A 15,014-nucleotide genomic window follows, 5' to 3' on the forward strand; every position below is an offset into this window, starting at 1 on the left:
ATTGTATATTAGTATGAACTTACTAATAATTATCCCCAATTTTGGCAGCAATGTCCATCTTACCGTTCACATATATTTTATTCAACTTCATTTCACACAAAAATACATTCTACTTTATTAGTGTAAAATAAGAGCTTTATGTGAGCTTTATTGTGAAGTGGCTACCTGAGAGAAGGGCCAAATTTTAAAGGTAACAATTTCGAAACATGGCATACTTCATAAGATGACCATTTAGGTGATATATATGTTGATTATTTCTCGAGTTTGTAATATATGTGGGCTTATGTTGAGTTTTAACCAATTTTGGTCAATTTAAAATTGCATGTTCTTTAAAGTTCGGCATGAGTTTTGGTAGAAAATATGCAGATTTTACCATGGGAGGGTGTTATGCTCCATGCATGACAAAACTACAAAGAAAAGATGAACAATTTGTACAAATGGCGAAGCCGGTGAATTTGAAGCAAATTGAATGCAACCAAAGGAAATTCATTAAAACTAAAAAAAGATGAAGAGTTGACGAGGAAATGGTATGGCGATTTGAAAATAAAATGAATCACTACATATGTGAATCTGGTCATAATAAACGAAAATGCCAAGTAGAGTTTCCGATTTTGTTCATAAAAATAGATCAAATTTGAACTAGATTTGTGATGTAGATTGGTCATAGAAACCACTATAAGCCATCGCAATGTACGGAAGTGAATGATTCTAGGCATCCATATTTTAATTACTTCACGTAATGTAATTGAACAAGCTAGATTGGGTATTGCCCCATGAAATTGTACCACACATGCCAACAATAGTAAACCTGATTGCTTCCAAGTATGCCAACATTATGTGGCTTGATTACATGTGCATTAAACTTAAAATGCCTGTTTATTTATTTTGTTTTAGTAGTCGTATGACAGTGAAGGATCCAGAGTTGCATTAATCGGCGAATTGGGTTACATATTACATAGACTAATTCATGGTAAACATAAAATACATCCAATCCCTCAACATTTTTAGATAAAGGTCTAAGTAGTAAAGATTGGAACATCAATCAGGTCCTTCCCCACCGAAGTAGATGACCACCTCCAACACTACGGCCGTCCTGACAAGAACCATCAGCAAAACGTCTCTTTTAGTCCTTGTACTGAGTACTTTGAAGCCGGAAGCCCCAGACACACCCTTCCTGTTACGGTGATGAAGCAATATAAACATCAAAAGAAGAGGCAGAACAAGATCTCCAACTCAGGGACACTTGGTGGACGCCGAGATATAGGTCGCTAGCTGTGCAAGGAGATCCTCTTCTCCTTGCTAATCGCCCTGTCACAAGAAAAACAAATTAATTCAGCATTACTTAAATCCGCATTAGCATCGTCCCAATAAGATTGAGGGTAGTGTTATGTTCACTCACTCCTTATCGATGCGCAAATAGATAGTCAGCTGCTTCGATGATTCATTGCCGCACAGGTACCGCGGCGGCATCGAGAGGAACGAAGTGACATCTCCCAAAGAAACTGTGCCCGGAGTCGGGCTGCTCGTCGGCTCTAATACCGCCTTCAACACGTCAAACAAGTGTTCCCCGGTAAGCTTACGCGGCCCCGGCATCGGCGGGCCGTTCGCCCACATCGTCACCCTATACCGGGGCAAGTTGCACGCCGCCGGCCTGACGCACACGAAGGATACCGCGGTGTCCATGCCGAAGGGTGGATGTGCAAGGCGAACACTGCGCCATCCGTCCCGTAGCCGATGAACTATCGTTTTGGCGAGCCCGGTGCCGGCACCTTCAGATGAACCAATCCGAAGTCCTCGTCGTACGGGAACCTATCCACAACGGTCAAGTGGGCTTCTCTGAGGTGTAGGATGAACGGTACCTGCGAATCGGCGAATTCGCAGCCGGGGTGCGTGCAGAAGCAAGAGCCGTGCGGGTGATGTCTACGGGTGCTTCTATTCTTGTAGACAGTGTTGGGCCTCCAAGAGCAGAGGTTTGTAGAACAGCAGCAACTTTCCCTTAAGTGGATCACCCAAGGTTTATCGAACTCAGGGAGGAAGAGGTCAAAGATATCCCTCTCATGCAACCCTGCAACCACAAAGCAAGAAGTCTCTTGTGTCCCCAACACACCTAATAGGTGCACTAGTTCGGCGAAGAGATAGTGAAATACAAGTGGTATGAATGAATATGAGCAGTAGTACGGCGCCAGAAAAGTGCTTGCTGGCGTGCAGTTGATGGTAGTAATATTGCAGGAAGTAAAGATGCAGTAAAACAGTAAACAAGCAGCGATAGCAGTATTTAGGAACAAGGCCTAGGGATCATACTTTCACTAGTGGACACTCTCAACATTGATCACATAACAGAATAAATAGATAGATGCTAGACTCTACACCCTCTTGTTGGATTATGAACACCACTAACTATGTAGGATTACACGAACCCTCAATGCCGGAGTTAACAAGCTCCACAATATTCAATGTTCATATTTAAATAACCTTAGAGTACATGACAGATCAACATAACCAAACCAAGTACTAACATAGCATGCACACTGTCACCTTCACACTACGAAAGGAGGAATAGATCACATCAATACTATCATAGCAATAGTTAACTTCATAATCTACAAGAGATCACAATCATAGCCTACGCCAAGTACTACACGATGCACACACTGTCACCATTACACCGTGCAGGAGGAATAAACTACATTAATAACATCACTAGAGTAGCACACAGATAAATTGTGATACAAAACACATTGCAATCATAAAGAGATATAAATAAGCACTTCACTATGCCATTCATAACAGTGAATAAGTATTCTGTGAAATATAGCCTAAGAGACCCACACGATGCACACACTGTCACCTTTACACACGTGGGACAAGGAGTCCCCGGAGATCACATAAGTAAAACCCACTTGACTAGCATAATGACATCTAGATTACAAGCATCATCATATGAATCTCAATCATGTAAGGCAGCTCATGAGATTATTGTATTGAAGCACATAGGAGAGAGATTAACCACATAGCTACCGGTACAGCCCCGAGCCTCGATGGAGAACTACTCCCTCCTCATGGGAGACAGCAGCGTTGATGAAGATGGCGGTGGTGTTGATGGAGAAGCCTTCCGGGGGCACTTCCCCATCCCGGCGGCGTGCCGGAACAGAGACTCCTGTCCCCCAGATCTTGGCTTCGCGATGGCGGCGGCTCTGGAAGGTTTTCTCTGGTTTCGTCGAACGTCATAGGGTTTTCGCGACGGAGGCTTTAAGTAGGCGGAAGGGCGGCGTCATAAGGGGTCTGGGGCCACCAGACACTAGGGCGGCGCGCCCCCCTCCTGGGCCGCGCCGCCACCATGTGTGGGCCCCCTGTGGCCCCTCTCTGGCGGCTCTCGGGTGTTCTGGAAGCTTCGTGGAAAAATAGGATGCTGGGCATTGATTTCGTCCGATTCCGAGAATATTTCCTTACTAGGATTTCTGGAACCAAAAACAGCAGAAAACAGGAACTGGCCCTTCGGCATCTCGTCAATAGGTTAGTTCCGGAAAATGCATAAATATGACATAAAGTATGCATAAAACATGTAGATATCATCAATAATGTGGCATGGAACATAAGAAATTATCGATACGTCGGAGACGTATCAGCATCCCCAAGCTTAGTTTCTGCTCGTCCTGAGCAGGTAAACGATAACAAAGATAATTTCTGGAGTGACATGCCATCATAACCTTGATCACACTATTGTAAGCATATGTAATGAATGCAGCGACAAAACAATGGTAATGACATGAGTAAACAAATGAATCATAAAGCAAAGACTTTTCATGAATAGTACTTCAAGACAAGCATCAATAAGTCTTGCATAAGAGTTAGCTCGTAAAGCAATAATTCAAAGTGGAGGTATTGAAGCAACACAAAGGAAGATTAAGTTTCAGCGGTTGCTTTCAGCTTATAACATGTATATCTCATGGATATTGTCAATGTAAAGTAATATAACAAGTGCAATATGCAAGTATGTAGGAATCAATGCACAGTTCACACAAGTGTTTGCTTCTTGAGATGGAGAGAGATAGGTGAACTGACTCAACATAAAAGTAAAAGAAAGGCCCTTCGCAGAGGGAAACAGGGATTAAATCATGTGCTAGAGCTTTTTAAGTTTTGAAATCATATAGAGAGCATAAAAGTAAAGTTTTGAGAGGTGTTTGTTGTTGTCAACGAATGGTAGCGGGTACTCTAACTACCTTATCAACCAGACTTTCAAGAGCGGCTCCCATGAAGGACGTTATCTCTACCAGCAAGGTAGATCATCCCTCTTCTCTTTTGTTTACACATGTACTTTAGTTTAGTTTTTATTTTTTTATTTTTTAGATGACACTCTGATACGTCTCCGACGTATCGATAATTTCTTATGTTCCATGCCACATTATTGATGTTATCTACATGTTTTATGCACACTTTATGTCATATTCGTGCATTTTCTGGAACTAACCTATTAACAAGATGCCGAAGTGCCAGTTGCTGTTCTCTGCTATTTTTGGTTTCAGAAATCCTAGTAACGAAATATTCTCGGAATTGGACGAAATCAACGCCCAGGGTCCTATTTTGCCACGAAGCTTCCAGAAGTCCGAAGAGGAGACGAAGTGGGGCCACGAGGTGGCCACACCCTAGGGCGGCGCGGCCCCCCCTTGGCCGCGCGGCCCTGTGGTGTGGGGCCCTCGTGCCGCCTCCTGACCTGCCCTTCCGCCTACTTAAAGCCTCCGTTGCGAAAACCCCAGTACCGAGAGCCACAATACGGAAAACCTTCCAGAGACGCCGCCACCGCCGATCCCATCTCGGGGGATCCAGGAGATCGCCTCCGGCACCCTGCCGGAGAGGGGATTCATCTCCCGGAGGACTCTACGCCGCCATGGTCGCCTCCGGAGTGATGTGTGAGTAGTCTACCCCTGGACTATGGGTCCATAGCAGTAGCTAGATGGTTGTCTTCTCCCCATTGTGCTATCATTGTCGGATCTTGTGAGCTGCCTAACATGATCAAGATCATCTATCTGTAATTCTATATGTTGCGTTTGTTGGGATCCGATGAATAGAGAATACTTGTTATGTTGATTATCAAAGTTATGTCTATGTGTTGTTTATGATCTTGCATGCTCTCCGTTATTAGTAGATGCTCTGGCCAAGTTGATGCTAGTAACTCCAAGAGGGAGTATTTATGCTCGATAGTGGGTTCATGTCTCCGTGAATCTGGAGGGGTGACAAGAACCTCTAAGGTTATGGATGTCTTTGTTGCCACTAGGGATAAAACATTGGTGCTATGTTCAAGGATGTAGTCACTAATTACATTACGCGCAATACTTAATGCAATTGTCTGTTGTTAGCAACTTAATACTTTGGAGGGTTCGGATGATAACCTGAAGGTGGACTTTTTAGGCATAGATGCATGCTGGATGGCGGTCTATGTACTTTGTCGTAATGCCCAATTAAATCTCACTATACTCATCGTAATATGTATGTGCATGGTCATGCCCTCTTTATTTGTCAATTGCCCAACTGTAATTTGTTCACCCAACATGCTGTTTATCTTATGGGAGAGACACCTCTAGTGAACTGTGGACCCCGGTCCAATTCTCTATACTGAAATACAATCTACTGCAATACTGTTCTACTGTTTTCTGCAAACAATCATCTTCCACACAATACGGTTAATCCTTTGTTACAGCAAGCCGGTGAGATTGACAACCTCACTGTTTCGTTGGGGAAAAGTACTTTGGTTGTGTTGTGCAGGTTCCACGTTGGCGCCGGAATCCCTGGTGTTGCGCCGCACTACATCCTGCCGCCATCAACCTTCAACGTGCTTCTTGGCTCCTCCTGGTTCGATAAACCTTGGTTTCTTTCTGAGGGAAAACTTGCTGCTGTGCGCATCATACCTTCCTCTTGGGGTTCCCAACGAACGTGTGAGTTACACGCCATCAAGCTCTTTTTCTGGCGCCGTTGCTGGGGACGTGAAGGAAAATTACACCACAGAGATTTCTAACTCCCACGTCAACTGCACGCCAGCAAATCTTTTTCTGGCGCCGTTGCCGGGGAGATCAAGACACGCTGCAAGGGGAGTCTCCACTTCTCAATCTCTTTACTTTGTTTTTGTCTTGCTTAGTTTTATTTACTACTTTGTTTGCTGCACTAAATCAAAATACAAAAAAAATTAGTTGCTAGTTTTACTTTATTTGCTATCTTGTTTGCTATATCAAAAACACAAAAAAATTAGTTACTTGCATTTACTTTATCTAGTTTGCTTTATTTACTGTTGCTAAAATGGCCAACCCTGAAAATACTAAGTTGTGTGACTTCACAACCACAAATAATAATGATTTCTTATGCACACCTATTGCTCCACCTGCTACTACAGCAGAATTCTTTGAAATTAAACCTGTTTTACTGAATCTTGTTATGCGAGAGCAATTTTCTGGTGTTAGTTCTGATGATGCTGCTGCCCATCTTAATAATTTTGTTGAACTATGTGAAATGCAAAAATATAAAGATGTAGATGGTGACATTATAAAATTAAAATTGTTCCCTTTCTCATTAAGAGGAAGAGCTAAAGATTGGTTGCTATCTCTGCCTAAGAATAGTATTGATTCATGGACTAAATGCAAGGATGCTTTTATTGGTAGATATTATCCCCCTGCTAAAATTATATCTTTGAGGAGTAGCATAATGAATTTTAAACAATTAGATACTGAACACCATTGTTGCTAATGCTATGGAAGAATTTAAGCTTGGAGAAGCTGGCTTTGATGAGCATGATATTTTTAGTCCCCCAAGCACGGAGGAGAAAATTTTCTTTGATGATACTATGCCTCCTATATTTGATGATGAGAATAATAATGATAGCTACTTTGTTGAATTTGCTCCCACTACAATTAATAAGAATGACTATGCTTATGTGGAGAGTAATGATACTTTTATGCATGTGAATAAGAATGCTTTATGTGATAGTTATATTGTTGAGTTTGTTCATGATGCCACTGAAAGTTATTATGAGAGAGGGAAATATGGTTATATGCATCTTAATAATATTAAGTTTCCCCTCTTTATGTTGAGAATCTTGAAGTTACACTTGTTTTGTCTTCCTATGCTATTCACTTGGTTCTTCATTGACCTGTTTATTTGCAAGATTCCTTTTCATAAGAAGCATGTTAGGCTTAAATTTATTTTGAATTTGCCTCTTGATGCTCTCTTTTGCTTCAAATACCATTTCTTGCGATTGCACCATTAAAACTGCTGAGCCCATCTTAATGGCTATAAAGAAAGAACTTCTTGGGAGATAAGCCATGTGTTTATTTTGCTACAGTACTTTTATTTTATATTTGAGTCTTGGAAGTTGTTTACTACTGTAGCAACCTCTCCTTATCTTAGTTTTATGCATTGTTGTGCCAAGTAAAGTCTTTGATAGTAAGGTTCATACTAGATTTGGATTACTGCGTAGAAACAGATTTCTTGCTGTCACGAATTTCGACCTGCCTCCCTGTAGGTAGCTCAGAAAAATCTGAGAATTTACGTGCGTCATCCTCAGATATGTACGCAACTTTCATTCAATTTGAGCATTTTCATTTGAGTGAGTCTGGTGCCTCGATAAAATTCGTCAATACGAACTGTTCTGTTTTGACAGATTCTGCCTTTTATTTCGCATTGCCTCTTTTGCTATGTTGGATGAATTTCTTTGATCCATTAATGTCCAGTAGCTTTATGCAATGTCCAGAAGTGTTAAGAATGATTGTGTCACCTCTGAACATGTTAATTTTTATTGTCGCTAACCCTCTAATGAGTTGTTCTAAGTTTGGTGTGGAGGAAGTTTTCAAGGATCAAGAGAGGAGTATGATGCAACATGATCAAGGAGAGTGAAAGCTCTAAGCTTGGGGATGCCCCGGTGGTTCACCCCTGCATATTCTAAGAAGACTCAAGCGTCTAAGCTTGGGGATGCCCAAGGCATCCCCTTCTTCATCGATAACATTATCAGGTCCCTCCCCTGAAACTATATTTTTATTCCATCACATCTTATGTGCTTTGCTTGGAGCGTCGGTTTGTTTTTGTTTTTGTTTTAGTTGAATAAAATGGATCCTAGCATTCACTTTGTGGGAGAGAGACACGCTCCGCTGTAGCATATGGACAAGTATGTCCTTAGTTTCTACTCATAGTATTCATGGCGAAGTTTCTCGTTCGTTAAATTGTTATATGGTTGGAATTGGAAAATGATACATGTAGTAATTGCTATAAATGTCTTGGGTAATGTGATACTTGGCAATTGTTGTGTTCATGTTTAAGCTCTTGCATCATATACTTTGCACCCATTAATGAAGAAATACATAGAGCATGCTAAATTTTGGTTTGCATATTTGGTTTCTCTAAGGTCTAGATAATTTCTAGTATTGAGTTTGAACAACAAGGAAGACGGTGTAGAGTCTTATAATGTTTACAATATGTCTTTTATGTGAGTTTTGCTGCACCGGTTCATCCTTGTGTTTGTTTCAAATAAGCCTTGCTACCCTAAACCTTGTATCGAGAGGGAATACTTCTCATGCATCCAAAATACTTGAGCCAACCACTATGCCATTTGTGTCCACCATACCTACCTACTACAAGGTATTTTCCGCCATTCCAAAGTAAATTGCTTGAGTGCTACCTTTAAAATTCCATCATTCACCTTTGCAATATATGGCTCATGGGACAAATAGCTTAAAAACTATTGTGGTATTTAATATGTAATTATGCACTTTATCTCTTATTAAGTTGCTTGTTGTGCGATAACCATGTTTACTGGGGACGCCATCAACTACTCTTTGTTGAATTTCATGTGAGTTGCTATGCATGTTCGTCTTGTCTGAAGTAAGAGCGATCTACCACCTTATGGTTAAGCATGCATATTGTTAGAGAAGAACGTTGGGCCGCTAACTAAAGCCATGATCCATGGTGGAAGTTTCAGTTTTGGACATTTATCCTCAATCTCATATGAGAAAATTATTAATTGTTGTTACATGCTTATGCATAAAAGAGGAGTCCATTATCTGTTGTCTATGTTGTCCCGGTATGGATGTCTAAGTTGAGAATAATCAATAGCGAGAAATCCAATGCGAGCTTTCTCCTTAGACCTTTGTACAGGCGGCATAGAGGTACCCCTTTGTGACACTTGGTTAAAACATGTGCATTGTGATGATCCGGTAGTCCAAGCTAATTAGGACAAGGTGCGGGCACTATTAGTATACTATGCATGAGGCTTGCAACTTGTAAGATATAATTTACATGATACATATGCTTTATTACTACCGTTGAAAAAATTGTTTCATGTTTTCAAAATCAAAGCTCTAGCACAAATATAGCAATCGATGCTTTTCCTCTATGGAGGACAATTCTTTTACTTTCAATGTCGAGTCAGTTCACCTATTTCTCTCCACCTCAAGAAGCAAACACTTGTGTGAACTGTGCATTGATTCCTACATACTTGCATATTGCACTTATTATATTACTCTATGTTGACAATATCCATGAGATATACATGTTACAAGTTGAAAGCAATCGCTGAAACTTAATCTTCCTTTGTGTTGCTTCAATGCTTTTACTTTGAATTATTGCTTTATGAGTTAACTCTTATGCAAGACTTATTGATGCTTGTCTTGAAGTGCTATTCATGAAAAGTCTTTGCTATATGATTCACTTGTTTACTCATGTCATATACATTGTTTTGATCGCTGCATTCACCACATATGCTTTACAAATAGTATGATCAAGGTTATGATGGCATGTCACTCCAGAAATTATCTTTGTTATCGTTTTACCTGCTCGGGACGAGCAGAACTAAGCTTGGGGATGCTGATACGTCTCCGACGTATCGATAATTTCTTATGTTCCATGCCACATTATTGATGTTATCTACATGTTTTATGCACACTTTATGTCATATTCGTGCATTTTCTGGAACTAACCTATTAACAAGATGCCGAAGTGCCGATTCTTTGTTTTCTGCTGTTTTTGGTTTCAGAAATCCTAGTAACGAAATATTCTCGGAATTGGACGAAATCAACGCCCAGGGTCCTATTTTGCCACGAAGCTTCCAGAAGTCCGAAGAGGAGACGAAGTGGGGCCACGAGGTGGCCACACCCTAGGGCGGCGCGCCCCCCCCCCCTTGGCCACGCGGCCCTTTGGTGTGGGGCCCTCGTGCCGCCTCCTGACCTGACCTTCCGCCTACTTAAAGCCTCCGTTGCGAAAACCCCAGTACCGAGAGCCACGATACGGAAAACCTTCCAGAGACGCCGCCGCCGCCGATCCCATCTCGGGGGATCCAGGAGATCGCCTCCGGCACCCTGCCGAAGAGGGGATTCATCTCCCGGAGGACTCTATGCCGCCATGGTCGCCTCCGGAGTGATGTGTGAGTAGTCTACCCCTGGACTATGGGTCCATAGCAGTAGCTAGATGGTTGTCTTCTCCCCATTGTGCTATCATTGTCGGATCTTGTGAGCTACCTAACATGATCAAGATCATCTATCTGTAATTCTATATGTTGCGTTTGTTGGGATCCGATGAATAGAGAATACTTGTTATGTTGATTATCAAAGTTATGTCTATGTGTTGTTTATGATCTTGCATGCTCTCCGTTATTAGTAGATGCTCTGGCCAAGTTGATGCTAGTAACTCCAAGAGGGAGTATTTATGCTCGATAGTGGGTTCATGTCTCCGTGAATCTGGAGGGGTGACAAGAACCTCTAAGGTTATGGATGTGCTGTTGCCACTAGGGATAAAACATTGGTGCTATGTTCAAGGATGTAGTCACTAATTACATTACGCGCAATACTTAATGCAATTGTCTGTTGTTAGCAACTTAATACTGGAGGGGGTTCGAATGATAACCTGAAGGTGGACTTTTTAGGCATAGATGCATGCTGGATGGCGGTCTATGTACTTTGTCGTAATGCCCAATTAAATCTCACTATACTCATCATAATATGTATGTGCATGGTCATGCCCTCTTTATTTGTCAATTGCCCCAACATGCTGTTTATCTTATGGGAGAGACACCTCTAGTGAACTGTGGACCCCGGTCCAATTCTCTATACTGAAATACAATCTACTGCAATACTGTTCTACTGTTTTCTGCAAACAATCATCTTCCACACAATACGGTTAATCCTTTGTTACAGCAAGCCGGTGAGATTGACAACCTCACTGTTTCGTTGGGGCAAAGTACTTTGGTTGTGTTGTGCAGGTTCCACGTTGGCGCCGGAATCCCTGGTGTTGCGCCGCACTACATCCCGCCGCCGTCAACCTTCAACGTGCTTCTTGGCTCCTCCTGGTTCGATAAACCTTGGTTTCTTTCTGAGGGAAAACTTGCTGCTGTGCGCATCATACCTTCCTCTTGGGGTTCCCAACGAACGTGTGAGTTACACGCCATCACACTCCTCCCAACCTTTGCTTTCTCAAGCCATGGCTAACCGAATCCTCGGGTGCCTTCCAACAATCACATACCATGAAGGAGTGTCTATTTGCAAAATTAAGTTGCTTACTGATGAATCAGAGCAAAACATGTGAAGAGAATTATTAATGCAAGTTAATTAATTGGGGCTGGGAACCCCATTGCCAGCTCTTTTTGCAAAATTATTGGATAAGCGGATGAGCCACTAGTCCATTGTGAAAGTCTGTCAGAAGTAAATGACACGATCGAAAGATAAAACACCACATACTTCCTCATGAGCTATAAAACATTGACACAAATAAGAGATAATAGCTTTTGAATTGTTTAAAGGTAGCACATGAAGTATTTGCTTGGAATGGCAGGAAATACCATGTAGTAGGTAGGTATGGTGGACACAAATGGCATGGATTTTGGCTCAAGGATTTGGATGCACGAGAAGTATTCCCTCTCAATACAAGGTTTAGGCTAGCAAGGTTATTTGAAACAAACACAAGGATGAACCGGTGCAGCAAAACTCACATAAAAGACATATTGTAGACATTATAAGACTCTACACCGTCTTCCTTGTTGTTCAAACTCTTTACTAGAAATTATCTAGACCTTAGAGAGACCAATTATGCAAACCAAATTTTAGCAAGCTCTATGTATTTCTTCATTAATGGGTGCAAATTATATGATGCAAGAGCTTAAACATGAGCACAACAATTGCCAAGTATCAAATTATCCAAGACATTTTATCAATTACTACATGTAGCATTTTCCGTTTCCAACCATATAACAATTAACGAAGCAGTTTCAACCTTCGCCATGAACATTAAAAGCTAAGAACACATGTGTTCATACGAACTAGTGGAGCGTGTCTCTCTCCCACACAAGGATGAACTTATTCAAACAAAATAAAAATAAAAACAAACAGACGCTCCAAGTAAAGTACATAAGATGTGATGGAATAAAAATATAGTTTCAGGGGAGGAACCTGATAATGTTGTCGATGAAGAAGGGGATGCCTTGGGCATCCCCAAGCTTAGATGCTTGGGTCTTATTGAAATATGCAGGGATGAACCACCGGGCCATCCCCAAGATTAGACTTTTCACTCTTCTTGATCGTAGTATATCATTCTCCTCTCTTGACCCTTGAAAACTTCCTCCACACCAAACTCGAAACAAACTCATTAGAGGGTTAGTGCATAATCAAAATTTCACATGTTTAGAGGTGACACAATCATTCTTAACACTTCTGGACATTGCCCAAAGCTACTGGAAGTTAATGGAACAAAGAAATCCATCCAACACAGCAAAAGAGGCAATGCGAAATAAAAGGCAGAATCTGTCAAAACAGAACAGTCCGTAAAGACGAATTTTAAAATGGCACCAGACTTGCTCAGATGAAAATGCCCAAATTGAATGAAAGTTGCGTACATATCTGAGGATCACGCACGTAAATTGGAAGATTTTTCTGAGTTACCTACAGAGAAATCTGCCCAGATTGGTGACAGACAGAAATCTGTTTCTGCGCAGTAATCCAAATCTAGTATGAACCTTACTATCAAAGACTTTACTTGGCACAACAATGCAATAAAATAAGATAAGGAGAGGTTGCTACAGTAGTAACAACTTCCAAGACTCAAATACAAAATAAAAGTACTGTAACAAAATAAACACATGGGTTATCTCCCACGAAGTTCTTTCTTTATAGCCATTAAGATAGGCTCAGCAATTTTAATGATGCACTCGCAAGAAATAGTATTTGAAGCAAAAGAGAGCATCAAGAGGAAAATTCAAAACAAATTTAAGCCTAACATGCATCCTATGAAAAGGAATCTTGTACACAAATGAATTCATGAAGAACAAAGTGACAAGCATAAGAGGATAAAACACGAGTAACTTCAAGATTCTCAACATAAAGAGGGGAAACTTAATATTATTAAGATGCATATACCCATGTTTCCCTCTCTCATAATAACTTTCAGTAGCAACATGAGCAAACTCAACAATATAACTATCACATAAAGCATTCTTATCATGAGTCTCATGCATAAAATTATTACTCTCCACATAAGCATAATCAATTTTATTAGTTGTAGTGGGAGCAAATTCAACAAAGTAGCTATCATTATTATTCTCATCATCAAATATAGGAGGCATATTGTAATAATAATCAAATTTATCCTCCATAACAGGCGGTACTAAAAGACTATTATCATCATCATAAATAGGAGGCAAAGTATCATCAAAGTAAATTTTCTCCTCAATGCTTGGGGGACTAAAAAGATCATGCTCATCAGAACCAGCTTCCCCAAGCTTCCCCAACAATGGTATTCAAAGTGTTCATACTAATATGTTCCATGGGTTTTTAATTTTCGCGTCAAACCATCCATGTCTTAAATCAGGAAATAGAATAAGAAGCTCACTGTTGTCCATTATGCCAAACTAGTGTAAACAAGAAACAAAAAGATGCAATTGCAGGATCTAAAGGAAATAGCTTCGAGCACACACACAATGGCGCCAAAAAAGTACTTTACCTGGGACCGGAGTATGAGTGCCTTTTACCTTTCCTCCCCGGCAACAGCGCCAGAAAAGTGCTTGATGTCTACGGGTGCTTCTATTCTTGTAGACAGTGTTGGGCCTCCAAGAGCAGAGGTTTGTAGAACAGCAGCAAGTTTCCCTTAAGTGGATTACCCAAGGTTTATCGAACTCAGGGAGGAAGAGGTCAAAGATATCCCTCTCATGCAACCCTGCAATCACGATACAAGAAGTCTCTTGTGTCCCCAACACACCTAATAGGTGCACTAGTTCGGCGAAGAGATAGTGAAATACAAATGGTATGAATGAATATGAGCAGTAGTACGGCGCCAGAAAAGTGCTTGCTGGCGTGCAGTTGATGATAGTAATATTGCAAGCAGTATAAATGCAGTAAAACAGTAAACAAGCAGCGATAGCAGTATTTAGGAACAAGGCCTAGGGATCATACTTTCACTAGTGGACACTCTCAACATTGATCACTGATACGTCCAAAACGTATCTACTTTCCCGAACACTTTTGCTATTGTTTTGCCTCTAATTTGTGTATTTTGGATGCAACTAACACGGACTAACGCTGTTTTCAGCAGAACTGTTCTGGTGTCTCGTTTTTGTGCAGAAATCCAACTTTCGGGAAAATCCTCGGAATTTATGCAGAAGGCCCTATTTTCCCAGAATAATGACGGAGCTAGAAGGACAATTAAGGTGGAGGCCCGAGGGCCCCACACCAAAGGGCGGCGCGGCCCAGGGGGGGCCCGCGCGGCCCTGTGGTGTGGCCCCCTCGGCCGGCCTCCGACGCCCTCCTTCGGACTATTTATCGGCCTCGACCTAAAAACGCACGGAGAGAAGTGGAAGTCGCCAGAAACCCTCCAGAACGCCGCCACATCGCGAAACTCCGTCGCGGGAGCCAGAAGTCTCCGTTCTGGCACTCCGCCGGGACGGGGAATTGGAGGAGATCATCGCCATCATCACCGCCAACGCCTCTACATCAACCAGCCATGTTTCCCCCATCCATGTGTGAGTAATTCCCCCGCTGTAGGCCGAAGGGGATGGTAGG

The sequence above is a fragment of the Lolium perenne genome, chromosome 6, assembly GCF_019359855.2.
Source record: "Lolium perenne isolate Kyuss_39 chromosome 6, Kyuss_2.0, whole genome shotgun sequence".
NCBI classification, from domain to species: Eukaryota; Viridiplantae; Streptophyta; class Magnoliopsida; order Poales; family Poaceae; genus Lolium; species Lolium perenne.